Genomic DNA, 14904 nt, shown 5'->3' on the forward strand with positions numbered 1-14904 from the left:
TGTATGTCACCAAAATTTCTAGGCTGTATCTTAAAAAACAAGAAAGTAGGTCATTAGGTCAAAGTCACAGTCAAGTGACATCATATTACTTGGGGTCATCAGGTAATTATAATTAGACAGTCTTGGAAATAGGAGCCTCTTTTCACCCAAGGGGTACAATTTGAACAATTTTGGTTGAGGACCATAAGACAATGCTACAAATCAAATATCAAAGGTCTAAGTGCTGTGGTTTCAGGCAAGAAGATTTTTCAACTTTTTTCCTGTATAAGTCTATGTAAAACTTGGGACCCCCAGGGCAGGGCCTCTTTTCACCCAAGGGGTACAAATTGAACAATTCTGGTTGAGGACCATAAGACAATGCTACAAACCAAATATCAAAAGCCTAGGTTGTATGGTTTCAGGGTCTCTTTTCACCCAAGCGGTACAATTTGAACAATTTTGGTTGAGGACCACAAGACAATGCAACAAACCAAATATCAAAGGTCTAAGTGTTGTGGTTTCAGACAAGAAGATTTTTAAACTTTTTTTCCTATATGTTTATGTAAAACTTGGGACCCCCGGGCAGGGCCATATTTGACCCTAGGGGAATAATTTGAACAATCTTGGTAGAGGACCACTAGATCATGCTACATACCAAATATCAAAGCCCTAGGCCATGTGATTTTGTACAAGAAGATTTTCAAAGTTTTCCCTGAGTAAGTCTATATAAACCATGACCCCCAGGGCGGGGCCATATTTGACTCTAGGGGGATATTTTTAACAATTTTGGTAGAGGACCACTAGATGATGCTACACACCAGATATCAAAGTCCTATGCCCTGTGGTTTTGGACAAGAAGATTTTTAAAGTTTTTCCTTTCGGTTGCCATGGCAACCAGAGATCTGCATGGAATTCAATTCTTTGAACAATTTTGAAAGGGGGCCACCCAAGGATCATTCCTATGAAGTTTGGTGTAATTCTGCCCAGTGGTTTTCAAGAAGAAGATTTTTTTTAGAAATTGTTGATGCACTAAGCACGACTGACATGATAAGCGGTCACAATAGCTCACCTCATCACTTTGTGACAGGTGAGCTGAAAAAAATTCTTTTTAACTGAGAATTTTAACTTTGAAATTGGGTGAAGGAAAAAAACTTTTTTGCCTTTGGGATCGCGACTCAATTCCGCCCAAAATTGGCTTGAAAAAAAACAACACTGGATTTGAATGTAACAAGTTTGCTCCCTCTCGCATTAAAAAAAAATACTTGCCTAAATGAGTGAACAAACTCAAGAATCCTGAACAGTTTAACTTGCAGGTAAATTTCATGTGAAGCATTTACAACCAACCTATTTCTTCATTAGCACTGATGCATTAAAAATTCTTGTATTTATTTTCAAATCGTTTACCTGTCTTGACTTTCACTAAGGTCTCTGGCCAAGCTGTTTTGTGCCCTCTGTTGTGGTGGCTGATTGACAGGTTTTGGTTTTGGAGGCAGAGCTTGAGACTGACTTGTAGGCTGAAGGCTGGATAAGGCAGCAGCACTAGAAATATACAAATATATATATAATAAAGTGCTATAGTATTTTTTCACAGAAACTTGTTAATTTTAATAATTACAGACTGGTTTGAAACTTTCATTTTAGGCAGTCTAATGATTTCATTTAACCCTTTTTTTATACACGTAAACATAATCTCCCAAAGAATGAATAACAAGTTAACATGATCTAAGAAGGTTTCTTTATAAAAATTACAAATCATCTGTTTGTGGACAGTCTATCATATATGATTATATATACTCGAGGACAACATATAACAGACAGACAAATGCACACACAGATACTGTTGTCATACAAACAACCAGAATGTTGAAGCCCAAGGGAAACAATGTACAACCCATTACTGGCTGACACACAGCCTGAATGACTCGAACATTTCAGCCAGTTAAAACATGTTTTATTTCAATTATCTTGACCCAAACTAATTTATTTGATGGAAACAATCTTTACCAGATATAGGTCAAAATACAGAAAAGTTAAAATGAACGCTTCTAAAACTGAGTTTATTAGGTTTGGTAGCAGACCTAAACTGAACAAATGTTATACAAATTTGATTAACATTGCTGGTGATGATATCAACATGAAAGCACAATTATATATCTTGGTGCTTTTCTTGATGAAACCTTGAACTTCAACCTTTACCCTGCTGTCGGCAAGTGATTCAGCCTTTGCAACCACTGCAAATCATCATCTGTGCAGACTGATCTGCACTGTTCGTCATTCAGTCTTGAACACCCCTTCAAATAATAAGTGGTACTGCCTGCGTTGAATAATACACCAGTCCATTTTAGAAATTTAGCAGGCTAAAGGTTAAAGATCATGTAAAACGCAAATGTCATAGAATCTACAGCAAAGCTGAATTACCTACAAATTAACATCTAAAAATATTTTACCAAAGTAGCTACTGAAATTTTAGTTTTGTCTCTGGTTCAATTTCACATCTGGATTACTGCAATGTCATACTGTATAGTGTACCTAACGGTGATGTGCATAAGATGCAATTGAACTTATTTAAAACATGTGTGCAAAACTTGTCCTTTACATAAAGAAATTTGACAGTTCCAAACAAGCATTGTATTGACTTACATTGGGCCATCCTTTAAAAATTGTTTGTTTGCGGTAACGCGACCGACTCACGAAAATCGCCGCGACTCAAACAATTTTTAACCAAAAACTCGGATTTTTTTTTATCGGTGCCGTGTTTTTATTCTTTCCTGTTTCGTTATTTCTTTTGGGTAACTATTTGTAACGCTAAGTTTTCCTAGACAGTGTTCGTTGAGGTTCAACTACATGAATGATCGATAAGAAACAAAATATGTGAATGTTACGCTTTCTGTATACCGCTAATTAACAAGTGACACAAATACGATAATAGGCTGCTCTTCTATGCATTGTTTATCAATTAACTTTTACACATTGATCAATAAATACCTTTGGCAATGACGGACATTATTGTACCAAATACAAACCGCGAGAAGCCCACGTGTCAGTCGGCGCATGGCATGATTGACATCTGCCAGAAGCTGATTAATATACCAAGCTCCGCCTACTGCCATACTTCCGCTTATGGCGGCGAACAATATTGGAATTCACCGGGATTTTGATTGACAAGGGGCAGTACTTTCGAACTCGAGACGCATATAAGAAAATTTCCTCGGGTCAAGCCGACGCACGGGACATGTTTTGTGCGGGTCAAATACAAGTTTTTCTCGATAAGTCCGAGTGAAAACCCAAAACCTCGGGTCTACCGAACGCCCTGCCGATTTCCTGATATACTACAAAAAATTCAGCCAAAAAGTTGTTTAGAAAATTCCACATGGACAAATCGTGGTACATAGTGTTATCTGTGCAATACTGCAGACGTATTTAACCGAGTTTTAGATTTGTAAAATAATGATTTTTCTCGTACGTAAAACATCTGCGATAGATAAATTCTTGGATATCATTCTGTCATAATTTCTCAAACAATTTTGCAAACAAATAATAATTTTAGTTTCGATCTTTTGTCGTTGCATAATCTTTTTAATCTGCCCCGAGGATAAAACTGCAGTGACACTGCACAAGTCACTTGGAAAGAGCACAATAAACGTCAAAAATATTAGACAAACAAAATTTTCTTACCTGAAAATTTATTTATAAAAGTTAAACATCCTTTCAATGCAATGACTAAAACCAGCGAAAGAAATCTATAATGTTTACATTTCTAGATTTTCCTATTTAAGTGAAATTAAATTTCCATGGGTCCACTTTTTCCTATTTTTCAAAACCCAGACTTTAGAAACATAGTTATTATTACTGAAACTTTCTGTGACTTAAATAATGTAACTGAAATTCATGCATATTTTTAACACCTGCCATCAGAAACTGGGTTTAGCCTGTTTGACAACTGTTTCTTTTAATGTGTGCCGACAGTAGCAGATCAAAGAAGACGTGTATTCTGTGTGATGTCATAGTGATGTCACTGCTATTGACATGTATTTAATTCAAGAAGTGACTGTGAAATGCTTTTATGGGTTTTTGTGTTTTGACTTTGAGTGCATTAGCACTGGGAGCTTGATTTGTTTTTTGCTGATATGGAATTAACCTAGCTTTTTTTAATTGTATTCATATTCAGATTAGGCTTTTCTTGGTTAAGGCAATCATTGCAATAGTGAAAAAAACTTTAATTTGCAGTTTAATCACATTAAATTCACAAGGATAAGAAATTAGGTTTACATTGAAGGATAAGAAAACAGAATCACTGATATTTTCAGTGAATTTGTTATTTACTTTAAATCAGTAGACTTAAACACCGTCGTTTATATGATTGAAAAATTGTTGAAAAAGACATTAAACCCGAACACACACACACACACACACAGACAGGAAATAAAAAAAAAAAATATAAGTATATTTAGTTCCATTTTCAACTTGCATGTCATGGCGCTATTAAAAATCTTTCCACGTTTCCCTAAAATCACTCCACCTCTCCCTAAAATCTCTCCACTTCTCCATATTCTTAGCTGAGGAAGAAATGACTTCTCCCTAAAATATTAGCATAGCTTAAGCCCTGAGTAAACAATGTAAAACAATTAAGTAGTCTTAAAATTACACGATACATAGGCTTTGAAGGAGTGCGGTGCTAGTAATCAGACTCAGGTCTACAGGGTAAAATATCAAAGATTTTGCTATGTACTTCGATGCTGTCCATTGGAGTAGGAATCCTAAGGAATGTAATGTTTTTTTTATTACCCTAGCCAGTGCAAGGACATTCAAAAGGTCTGGCCAATTATTTTTGTTTAATATATTGATAATCTTAAATTTTTAAGTTTCATATGGAGATAATAAGCTCTGTTTCTGACTGGTGTCAGGCTATCTGTTGTTTTTATTGTTATTAAAAAGGTGATATTAATATTAGTATTCATACTATGTGAAAACTGCTACCACCCTTGCAGATATGTTACAATCAAGTTAGCATTCTACAGAGAAGTGTTAGTACCCAAAAGGTGTATAAACCAGAGGGATAAAAAGAAAATGCAGGTGTTGTACAATTAGCATACAAAAAAAAAAAAAAAAACGAAAAAAAAAAAAAAACCCTACCTACCTACTCACACTAAAAATTCTGGGTCGCGTTACTGCAAACAATTTTTTAAGGATGGCCTTGGTTGCCGGTGAAAGCAAGAACTGAGTTTAAGATCCTTCTTTCATGTGTAGCTGTCACAACGGTAGAGCACCTATGTATTTGACTGAACTGCTTACACAGTATGTTCCTTATATAGCAGAAGACAAGGTTTGAGATCAGAAAATTCTGAATGTCATTTTGTTTTTCCATACACTAAGTGAAAACATTCAATGATCTATAGAAGTTTCGGTACTACTGGTTCAAAACTGTAGAAAATGAGTTGCGAAGCACTTGATACATTCAAACAGTATTTTATGATACTGTATTTTAGAGACTTTATAATATTGTTTTAAATTGCTTGTTTTAAAGGCAATAACAGCAGATGTTAGTTTTTAAATTTGGAAGGACTGTCTTAAATTTTCTGCAAGTAGGCTTGACAAAACTGTATATTTTACAAATTAGAACCAATTCAAATCAATGAAAATTTGTAGTTTTTCAATCAATATTAGGTTATTAATAATATTTTATTCGTTTCCAACAGAAAACTCACCCACCTGGTTTTCCGGAGCCTTGAAAACTCTGACGATATTGTAGTCATCCTTAAATCTATGATGTAGATGGTAGTTCTTTATCACATTTCATACTTCACTGGAATCAATTCTTTCACTATACAACCTTTCGAAGAGCACTTGTTTGTAAAATACCTGATAAAGGAAAACAAAGTTGCTAATTGCTAGGCTAATTCATATCCTTTGCACGCCGCTTACGTCATTCTGATCAAAATTCATGAAGATCAATTGAAAAATACAGCCTCTATTGCATACACGATGTTTTTCTTTGATTTGACCTAGTGACCTAGTTTTTTGACCCCAGATGACCCATATTTTATTCGAACATGACCTAGAAAACACTCGGCAAATAGCAAATCTATTATTTTCAGTTTATTAGTTTCGTGGACAGTGTTAGTACTGGACCGCTGCTTCTGCTGTCAACACTGCAGTGCAGTAATGTAAAATCAGTGTCCATTTCCATGCTGGAATTTCAAAACACATTTATTATCCGTTTAAATCTATGAAATCATTGTTTAACGAAGAACCAAGATACAGAAAAGTTACTTTTGAGATACTACTGATGTTAATCATCATGCAGGTTTTCGCGTGAAAAGTTCAACTGAATGAATCAGGACGCGAAACCCCAGGTGCACAACTACACATGCTGATCAACAGTCCTGTAAAGTTTTGTGACTCTACGTCAAATACTTTTGGAGCTAGGCGTGACACAACACAACTGATTGCATTTTGTTTGTTTCGTAGTTATCTATAATTGTATACAAATTGTATTATCCTAACATATTTGGCTGTACTGTTTCTGCGATTTATTCTCACTGTGTTTTTAAAAACATGCTGCATAAATTATCATATTGTATAAAAAGTTGACAGATCAAAATTTGTTAGTTTACCAGGGATCGAATCTAACGGTCGCTAACTCGCAAAATTCGAGTAAGAATAAAAAAATGCGAGTAGAAAATCATGGCACTCGAATATTTTTGCGATCACGTTCGAAAATTGGGGAATTCGCTCAAACTGTCCTTTTCTCTTTAAAAACTCCTTTCGGGCAGTTAAATTACCGATAATCACGTGACTGCTTCTAGACGCTTGTCGCTGTATACAAAAGTAATTATCGGATATGTAAGTAAGCGTCTAGGCAATATTTGTTTTCATTTTGGACGTCTGTAATTTGCAAAGTTCTGTGAAAATGGAGAGGAAATAACATGTTTCTTGGTGCAAAAAAGCCCACGGAGCTCAAAAATGCTAGCAACACTACCAACTGTGACCTGAGAAAAACTTAAAAGATCAACATCAAGCCAAAAGTCCAAAGAATCATTGAGTACTTTGGTTTGTATCATACTTTCAAAACCAGAAAGTCCCAAGCCTGTCTGAACTGTGAACTTTTATATGAAACCAAACAACAACAAAACAACTTGAATTTAGCACGTAAACAGCTTTTAAATAATTGCTAGTGGAACCCATCATTTTGCTAGTGGAAAAAAATGGAACTAGCAAAAATTTGCTAGTTGAAAAAAAAGTTAAATTCGATCCCTGTTTACGATGCATGAAACATCTAATAAGGAATCATTATACACATTAAACTTGTCCCGGACCAATATGCAGAAATACTGCACGGCCCAATGTTTCAAGATTGTCTAAAAATATTTGCATATATCGTGATAAAGCAAGTATTTCGATTGTTTTTATAATTTATTAATATATAATCACTTATGTGTGAGAATGTTACGTTAAGTAATGTCAGTAGTTACCACAGAAAGTGCTCACCATTTCCACCAAAGTTTCCGTGAGATAAGCAGCGCGTAAGTACAGAAATTCCACTATAATAAATTAAACTTTTCTTATACTTGCACAATCCTTGAAACGAATTTTGGATCGTTGCCAAATCTTGTTCACATTAAGCCTGAGATTTGTCTTTAGGGGCCTCTATGGCCGAGTGGTTAAAGTCGCTGACTTCAAATCACTTGCCCGTCATCGATGTGGGTTCGAGCCTCACTCTGGTTGTTGAATTCTTCATGTGAGAAAGCCATCCAGCTGGCTAACGGAAGACCGGTGGTTCTACCCAGGTGCCCGCTCGGGATGAAATAATGCACAGAGGGGCACCGGGTGTCTTCCTCCACCATCAAAGCTGGAAAGTCGCCATATGACATATAATTGTGTCGGTGCGACATTAAACCCAACAAAAAACAAGAGAACCATGATGGTCCTGAATCGCTCACCTGTTCCCACATGACCCAGTTTTGAGTATGACGTCGTTTTTTCTATTATTTGATATAGTGACCTAGTTTTTGAGCTTATGTGACCCAGTTTTGAATCTGATCTAGATATCATCAAGATAAAAATTCTGACCAATTTTCATGAAGATCCATTGAAAAATATGGCCTCTAGAGAGGTCACAAGATTTTTCTATTATTTGACCTATTGACCTAGTTTTCAAAGGTACCTGACCCTGTTTTGAACTTGACCTAGATATCATCAAGGTGAACATTCTCACTAATTTTCATGAAGATCTCATGAAAAATATGGCCTCTAGAGAGGTCACAAGGTTTTTCTATTTTTATACCTACTGGCCTAGTTTTTGACCGCATTTGACCCAGTTTCGAAACTGACCTAGATACCATCAAGGTGAACATTCAGACCAATTATCACGAAGATCTATTGAAAAATATGGCCTCTAGAGAGGTTAAAAGATTTTTCTAATTTTAGACCTACTGACCTAGTTTTTGACCGCAGCTGACCCAGTTTTAAACTTGACCTATATATCATCAAGATGAACAGTCAGACCAACTTTCATACATATCCCATGAAAAATATGGCCTCTAGAGAGGTCACAAGGGTTTTTCATTATTTGACCTACTGACCTACTTTAAGAGGGCACGTGACCCAGTTTCGAATTTGATCTAGATATCATCAGGATGAACATTCTGACCAATTTTTATGAAGATCCATTCAAAAGTATGGCCTCTAAAGAGGTCAAAAGGTTTTTCTATTTTTAGACCTACTGACCTAGTTTTTGACCGCACGTGACCCAGTTTCGAACTTGACCTAGATATCATCAAGGTGAACATTCAGACCAACTTTCATACAGATCCCATGAAAAATATGGCCTTTAGAGAGGTCACAAGGCAGGGCCCTCGTTTGCCGATTTTTGGGGCCGAAATTCGGCCCCATTCCCCCCTCGAAATAGTATGTTTCTTTCCCCCCAAGTATAGAAAAATTCCCCCTCGAAAGAAAAAAAAATCAAGAAAAAAATCGATACCCGATAGTCTTAGGAGCCCGGGTCCGGGAGATTTTCAAAAGACGCTCAAAGGACCATGATAATTGCCTGTGCGTCACTCGGGACCCGGAGACATTTTCCTTTGATAATCCTTCCTCTTATCAGTCATTTCCCAAAGTAAAACTATGTCCACGATAAACACGTATTCAAAGTAAACACTCGCGGTCATGCCCTCCTTCCTGCCTTTGATCTTCTGCTAGATTCCCGCCCTTTATCCTGTGGACATGCCACGCTGATTTTTCTTTATCAGCAAGTTACGTCACGGCGAGTGCACATAGGTAATGAGAATCAATGAAGTGTTAACATTAATTCATTGATAAAGCGTTACCCGTATTGAGCCTGCATACTGTCAAAAAAGGCGCCAATTATTAAATTATCGTAATTAAGCGACCAGCTGATTACCGAGCATGTGAAAAGTGTCCTGCAAGATTTCTTCATGCAAACTTTAAATTAGATCATTGTTTAATGATTGTACCTTAACTTCAACGAGAAAATCCACAAATTTAAATGAATTTGGAAAGTAAAAATAAGTATAGAATGTCCATTCACGATTCTAATTACACCCGATGACATATGCAATTTTTCCAAAATTCACTTAAAAACTTGACTTTCAATGCAATTTTTAATGAAAAGTAGCATCATTATTTGAGGAACTATCTCTGGTTTACCTTAGTGGACCAAGTAACTGGCAAAAAACAACATTTCAGACGACATTCCAGAAGTGTACCAGTATCCGGATAGTACGTTTTTGGATACATTTTTACAGAGTGTTTTAGCACTTTTCTGCTAACAAACAAAAATATTGAAGAAAAACCTCATCAAATTAAAATGAATTTTGATAAAAATTTATTTACAATATGAGATTATATGACCTGAAACAGAAATTGTTATTATGCTGTAACATGTTCTTGGTTGTAGTAGCTATTAATTACGTAGTATTACTTTATAAGAAAATATAGTCAATTGTATCGATGTGTTGGGGCAGGACTCTTGTATTTTGAAAAGGGACCCTTCAAAATTTGGACCCAAGGGTCCCGGGACTCTTTGGTTTTCAGGTCTAGTGGAACCCCTGGTTTTACTGATCCGTATAATACGCTCGTTTTTCAGTTCCCCGGATGCGTGTATGCAAAGTTACTTCCCTTTGAAAAAAAATGTTGCATAATGTACATCATACAGTAAAAAGATCACAGATGCAACTGGGGCGAAATGCGCAAAAATAAATTTGCTTTTTAAGCAGCATGCTCTCAAAAAACAAACTACTGTCACGGACACCGCTGTTTCATCAGGGCCAGACATGCACAATCAGGTAGATATGATGAAGGGAAGCACTGCTCCGGCTGCTGCTGAGACAATGTCCGTGGATACTGCTAGTGCTTCCGTTAATGACGACATGTGAACCTCGATTGGATGTCACCTAATTGATTTAATAAAAGAAAATAAAAGTTGCCTGTTTTCAATAGATTATGTTCTGTACAATACTTCAGATATATTCACATTAGTTTGATATCTGTAATACTCAACTGACTTTAATTTAAGGGGTTATGTTCAGATGTCATATCTCCAGAATGAATTCCCCCCTCCCTTGAAAACGACGCGAAATTCCCCCCTCCAAGGGCCCCGGCCCCAATCCCCCAAAATGTAGAGAGGGCCCTGCAAGGTTTTTCTATTATTTGACCTACTGACCTAGTTTTTGATGGCACTTGACCCAGTTTCGAACTTGACCTAGATATCATCAAGGTGAACATTCTGACCAATTTTCATAAAGACCCCATGAAAAATGCGACCTCTAAAGTGGTCACAAGGTTTTTCTATTATTTGACCTACTGACCTAATTTTTGACGGCACGTAACCCAGTTTCGAACTTGATCTAGATATCATCAAGGTGAACATTCTGACCAATTTTCATGAAGATCTTGTGAAAAATATGGCCTTTAGAGCGGTCACAAGGTTTTTCTATTTTTAGACCTACTGACCTAGTTTTTGACGGCACGTGACCCAGTTTCGAACTTGACCTAGATATCATCAAGGTGAACATTCTGACCAATTTTCATAAAGACCCCATGAAAAATGTGACCTATAGAGTGGTCACAAGGTTTTTCTATTATTTAACCTACTGACCTAGTTTTTGATGGCACGTAACCCAGTTTCGAACCTGACCTAGATATCATCAAGGTGAACATTCTGACCAATTTTCATGAAGATCTTGTGAAATATATGGCCTCTAGAGAGGTCACAAGGTTTTTCTATTTTTAGACCTACTGACCTCGTTTTTGACGGCACGTGACCCAGTTTCGAACTCGACCTAGATATCATCAAGGTAAACATTCTGACCAATTTTCATAAAGATCTGATGAAAAATGTGACCTCTAGAGTGGTCACAAGCAAAAGTTTACGCACGGACGCACGCACGCACGGACGGACGACGGACGCTGCGCGATCACAAAAGCTCACCTTGTCACTTTGTGACAGGTGAGCTAAAAAAGACGTCTCACAATTTTAGGCAGTTTGGTACACCATTAATAGAAAAATCATTGTCCGCACATTGCACTGCTTTTATACATGCTGAAAATAGCAAAATGTACAAATGTATTTTCGTTTTAATACATGAAGTGGTCAGATTTGAAAAAAGATTTTGTAATAAGTTTAGTTCTATTCAGTAAGACAATTCTTCTATGCACTATTATATAAATTGAAACTTTGAACTAACTTTTGCCATTCATGAATTTTTGATAGTATTGAAGTATTTTGGAAGGATTTATAAATCTAACCAAAAATTTGGAAAAACACAGGTAAAATATCTGCTTTGTTTATTTCCTAACTTTAGTATTCCTTTTTATATAGCTACTTTTAGTTCAGGTCTTGCAAACCGAGCTGTTTTGTGCTATGGAACAGCTGCATTTGAAAGCTTTTGTTCACTATATTTTCACAACTCAAATGAAGGTCACTCTAAATTCAAGATGGTGGAAGTACCTTAAGTAAATATATTTTTCCATAATTTCTACACATATTGATAATCTATGTCTGTTTGTTTGTTTTGGGTTTAACGCCGTTTTTCAACAGTATTTCAGTTATGTAACGGCGGGCAGTTAACCTAACCAGTGTTCCTGGATTCTGTACCAGTACAAACCTGTTCTTTGCAAGTAACTGCCAACTTCCCCACATGAATCAGAAGTGGAGGACTAATGATTTCAGACACAGTATCGTTTATCAAATAGTCACGGAGAACACACGCCCCGCCTGAGGATCGAACTCGCGACCCTGCGGTCCATAGACCAGCGCTCTACCTACTTAGCTAAGCGGGCTTATCGATAATCTATAGGCCTACTGGGTGCCAACCAGTCAACAGACAGAAATCAGCGTTTTTCCTTTGCCATTTTATGAAAAATTATTACTAAAACATGAAATTAGCCCCGTTAAATCTTCAGCTCATTTGTCATCTGAAAATTAAAAAGCTAAAACAATCGGACGTAAAACATTGAATATTTTGAGGCTGAAAAGGGGTTATTAAATGCACCTCATTCGTCAACATGGCGGAATAGTCACCGGACACATATTTGGGAGACTGATATTACTATTTCCTGATGATATTTTTACCAAAAAAAAAACATTGATTATGTCCTTCTGTTCTCTGCACCTTCTAAAACCATGTTTTCATACATATTCAAAGAATTAAACTATAGTCGGAGTTGAACTACGCAACAGCAGTGTTTTACCCGTGTTACAATTTTAAATGAACTTCTTTCTGCAGAAAATATTTTGGAGTTTGTTCCACCAAACTGAGCCAACAAGATCAAATCAATTTTAGCTTCTCTGTTTTCGGAAAACTAAAAAATCTATAAATATGTTTTAATTCTCTTGAGGCTCTAAGTGGGGGTAAATTTATATAAATTGATTGTGTTTTCTGGTCAATAGTCACCTCTTTTTCAGTATTCAACACGTGGCCAAGCAAAAGCAGAGGTTAATTCATTCTGTAAAAACAGTATTTTTACTAAGTTATAAACGAACTGTGAGGAAAGAATCAAAAAGTAAACTGTTGTTTGCAGTTCTGTGCTTAATTGTTTGAGGCCCACTTGGTGCCCCTAAATGGAACGAATATTGCGCATGCACACTGCCACTCCAATGCCCCAAGGTCAGAGGACATCAGTTTTGTAAACACGTGTGATATTTGGTACAATATGTTGCGTTAATACGTACTCATCAGGTCAATGCTGATATATGACAGTCAAAACAAAATGCCGAATGTTTCTGATTATCCGATAACTGCGATATAATCGAAATAAAGTCGTAATTACGTTTGTCCGGTATATATTCCTGTCCGGTGACAGGTAGGCACCCAGTACATGTTTAATTTATGTAAATTTATATATTTTTCCATAATTACTGCAGTACAGCTTGTATAAATTTACAGATTGAATGTTTGAAACACATGGGTTCGACTCATGCCTAGGTTCAGGCCCTACCCTATAAGAAAAAATAGGGTAGGACCTGGACTTAGGCATGAGATGAACCCCTGTGGTTTGAAACTGTTGAAATAAAACTTGGGACTGAAATTATTCATTTACCAGGCTGGTAACATTGTCCGATCGGGCTTTCAACATAAAAACTAATATTTCTTGAAAAGTAATGAAGATATTCCTTTCAAACTTGGCCCATTCATAGAGCATAACATATGATGCATATTAAGATAGAAATAAATCTGTTGCCTTCAGTTTTGTTAGATTTACTTCCCTTTTCAGATTTTTAGATCTACTTTTTTTCTGAAAATTCTTGAAACACAATGTCTTTATAAATATCTAGTGCTATTCTAATTGAGGCATCAGAATCGTTAAAATGCCCCTGTTTACGGTAGATCTTGTTGACTTACCGAGTCAAACACCTGTAAAATTTATCACATTTGCTCTTGTTAACAAGAAAATGGCGGCAAAATCTCCCCTTTCAGTTATCAGTTATCTCCCCTTACAGTACTGGTTACATTCTACCAATTCAATTCCTTATTTATTTCATATTAATAACAAAACATTCAGACCTCATTTTCAGCACTTTAGAGTATCTCAATGATATGAAAACCATATATGGTCATTTAGTATAACATGTCTTCTTACCAAAAAAAGAAAAATATTGACATGTTATGTTGTATATAAGAAAAATAATCTGTTCTGAGAAACATCACCCTCTATTAAAATGCCCCCATGAAAACAGCCGTTTAGCAGTTACACGTAGGTAGACAATTTTTCGCAAAGAATAATACTTATTCCAAGAAATTTACAATGAAAATGGTCTAGATCTATTCTCAATACTATTTATAAGCACTAAACATAAGCCAAAAATTTAACTGTCACCTCCTCATGTCACTCATTATACCAGATTTCATCCATAGCATGGAACTACATTTTGGACTACTTCACATGTAACACTGAGTAGTCACTTCCGGTTTGGTGTAATCCGTCCTTAAAGAAACATTTTTCATACTCAAAATGTGTTATTTTCACTTAAATTGTACCAGTAACCTAAATGCATGAAAAAAATACCAGTTTCAGTTTGATACAATCAATTTTCAAGGTTTTATGACTTTTTCAGTAACGTATGCTAGCGTGCCAAATTTCCTGGAAAAAAGCTGTCGCGACATCATTTTTGACCACTTTTCCTTGCTTGAGCTTATATTTGCCATATTTTATCAAGTTTTACCATAAACTGCACTCAAATCACACACTGTTACTGTAAAATATACCCAAACTCACCCCTGACACCTAAAACTTACCAATATTTAGTCAATAAATATGCGTTTTTTGAAAAAAATACACCCAAAACAGTGATTTTGAAATATTTTTAGTTTTTCTTCTTTTTCTCTGCTAAATTGCACTGAAATTGTCATCTTCTATCATAATCTGGCCAAACTAGCCTGTTTACAGCCACATCTAAACAAGTTT

General features: G+C 36.1%; 1 long non-coding RNA gene across 1 annotated transcript; it reads right to left on the minus strand.

Annotated features, from left to right (window-relative positions):
* Positions 1 to 1383: 1383 nt before the first annotated feature.
* On the minus strand, positions 1384 to 13933 carry LOC128547052 (uncharacterized). Its single transcript, XR_008366291.1, has 3 exons — positions 13842 to 13933; positions 5689 to 5838; positions 1384 to 1518 (listed from the first exon to the last, which is right to left on the minus strand). It is a non-coding gene; the product is annotated as an uncharacterized LOC128547052 (long non-coding RNA).
* Positions 13934 to 14904: the final 971 nt, after the last annotated feature.

This window comes from Mercenaria mercenaria, chromosome 11, assembly GCF_021730395.1.
Source record: "Mercenaria mercenaria strain notata chromosome 11, MADL_Memer_1, whole genome shotgun sequence".
Lineage (NCBI taxonomy): Eukaryota > Metazoa > Mollusca > Bivalvia > Venerida > Veneridae > Mercenaria > Mercenaria mercenaria.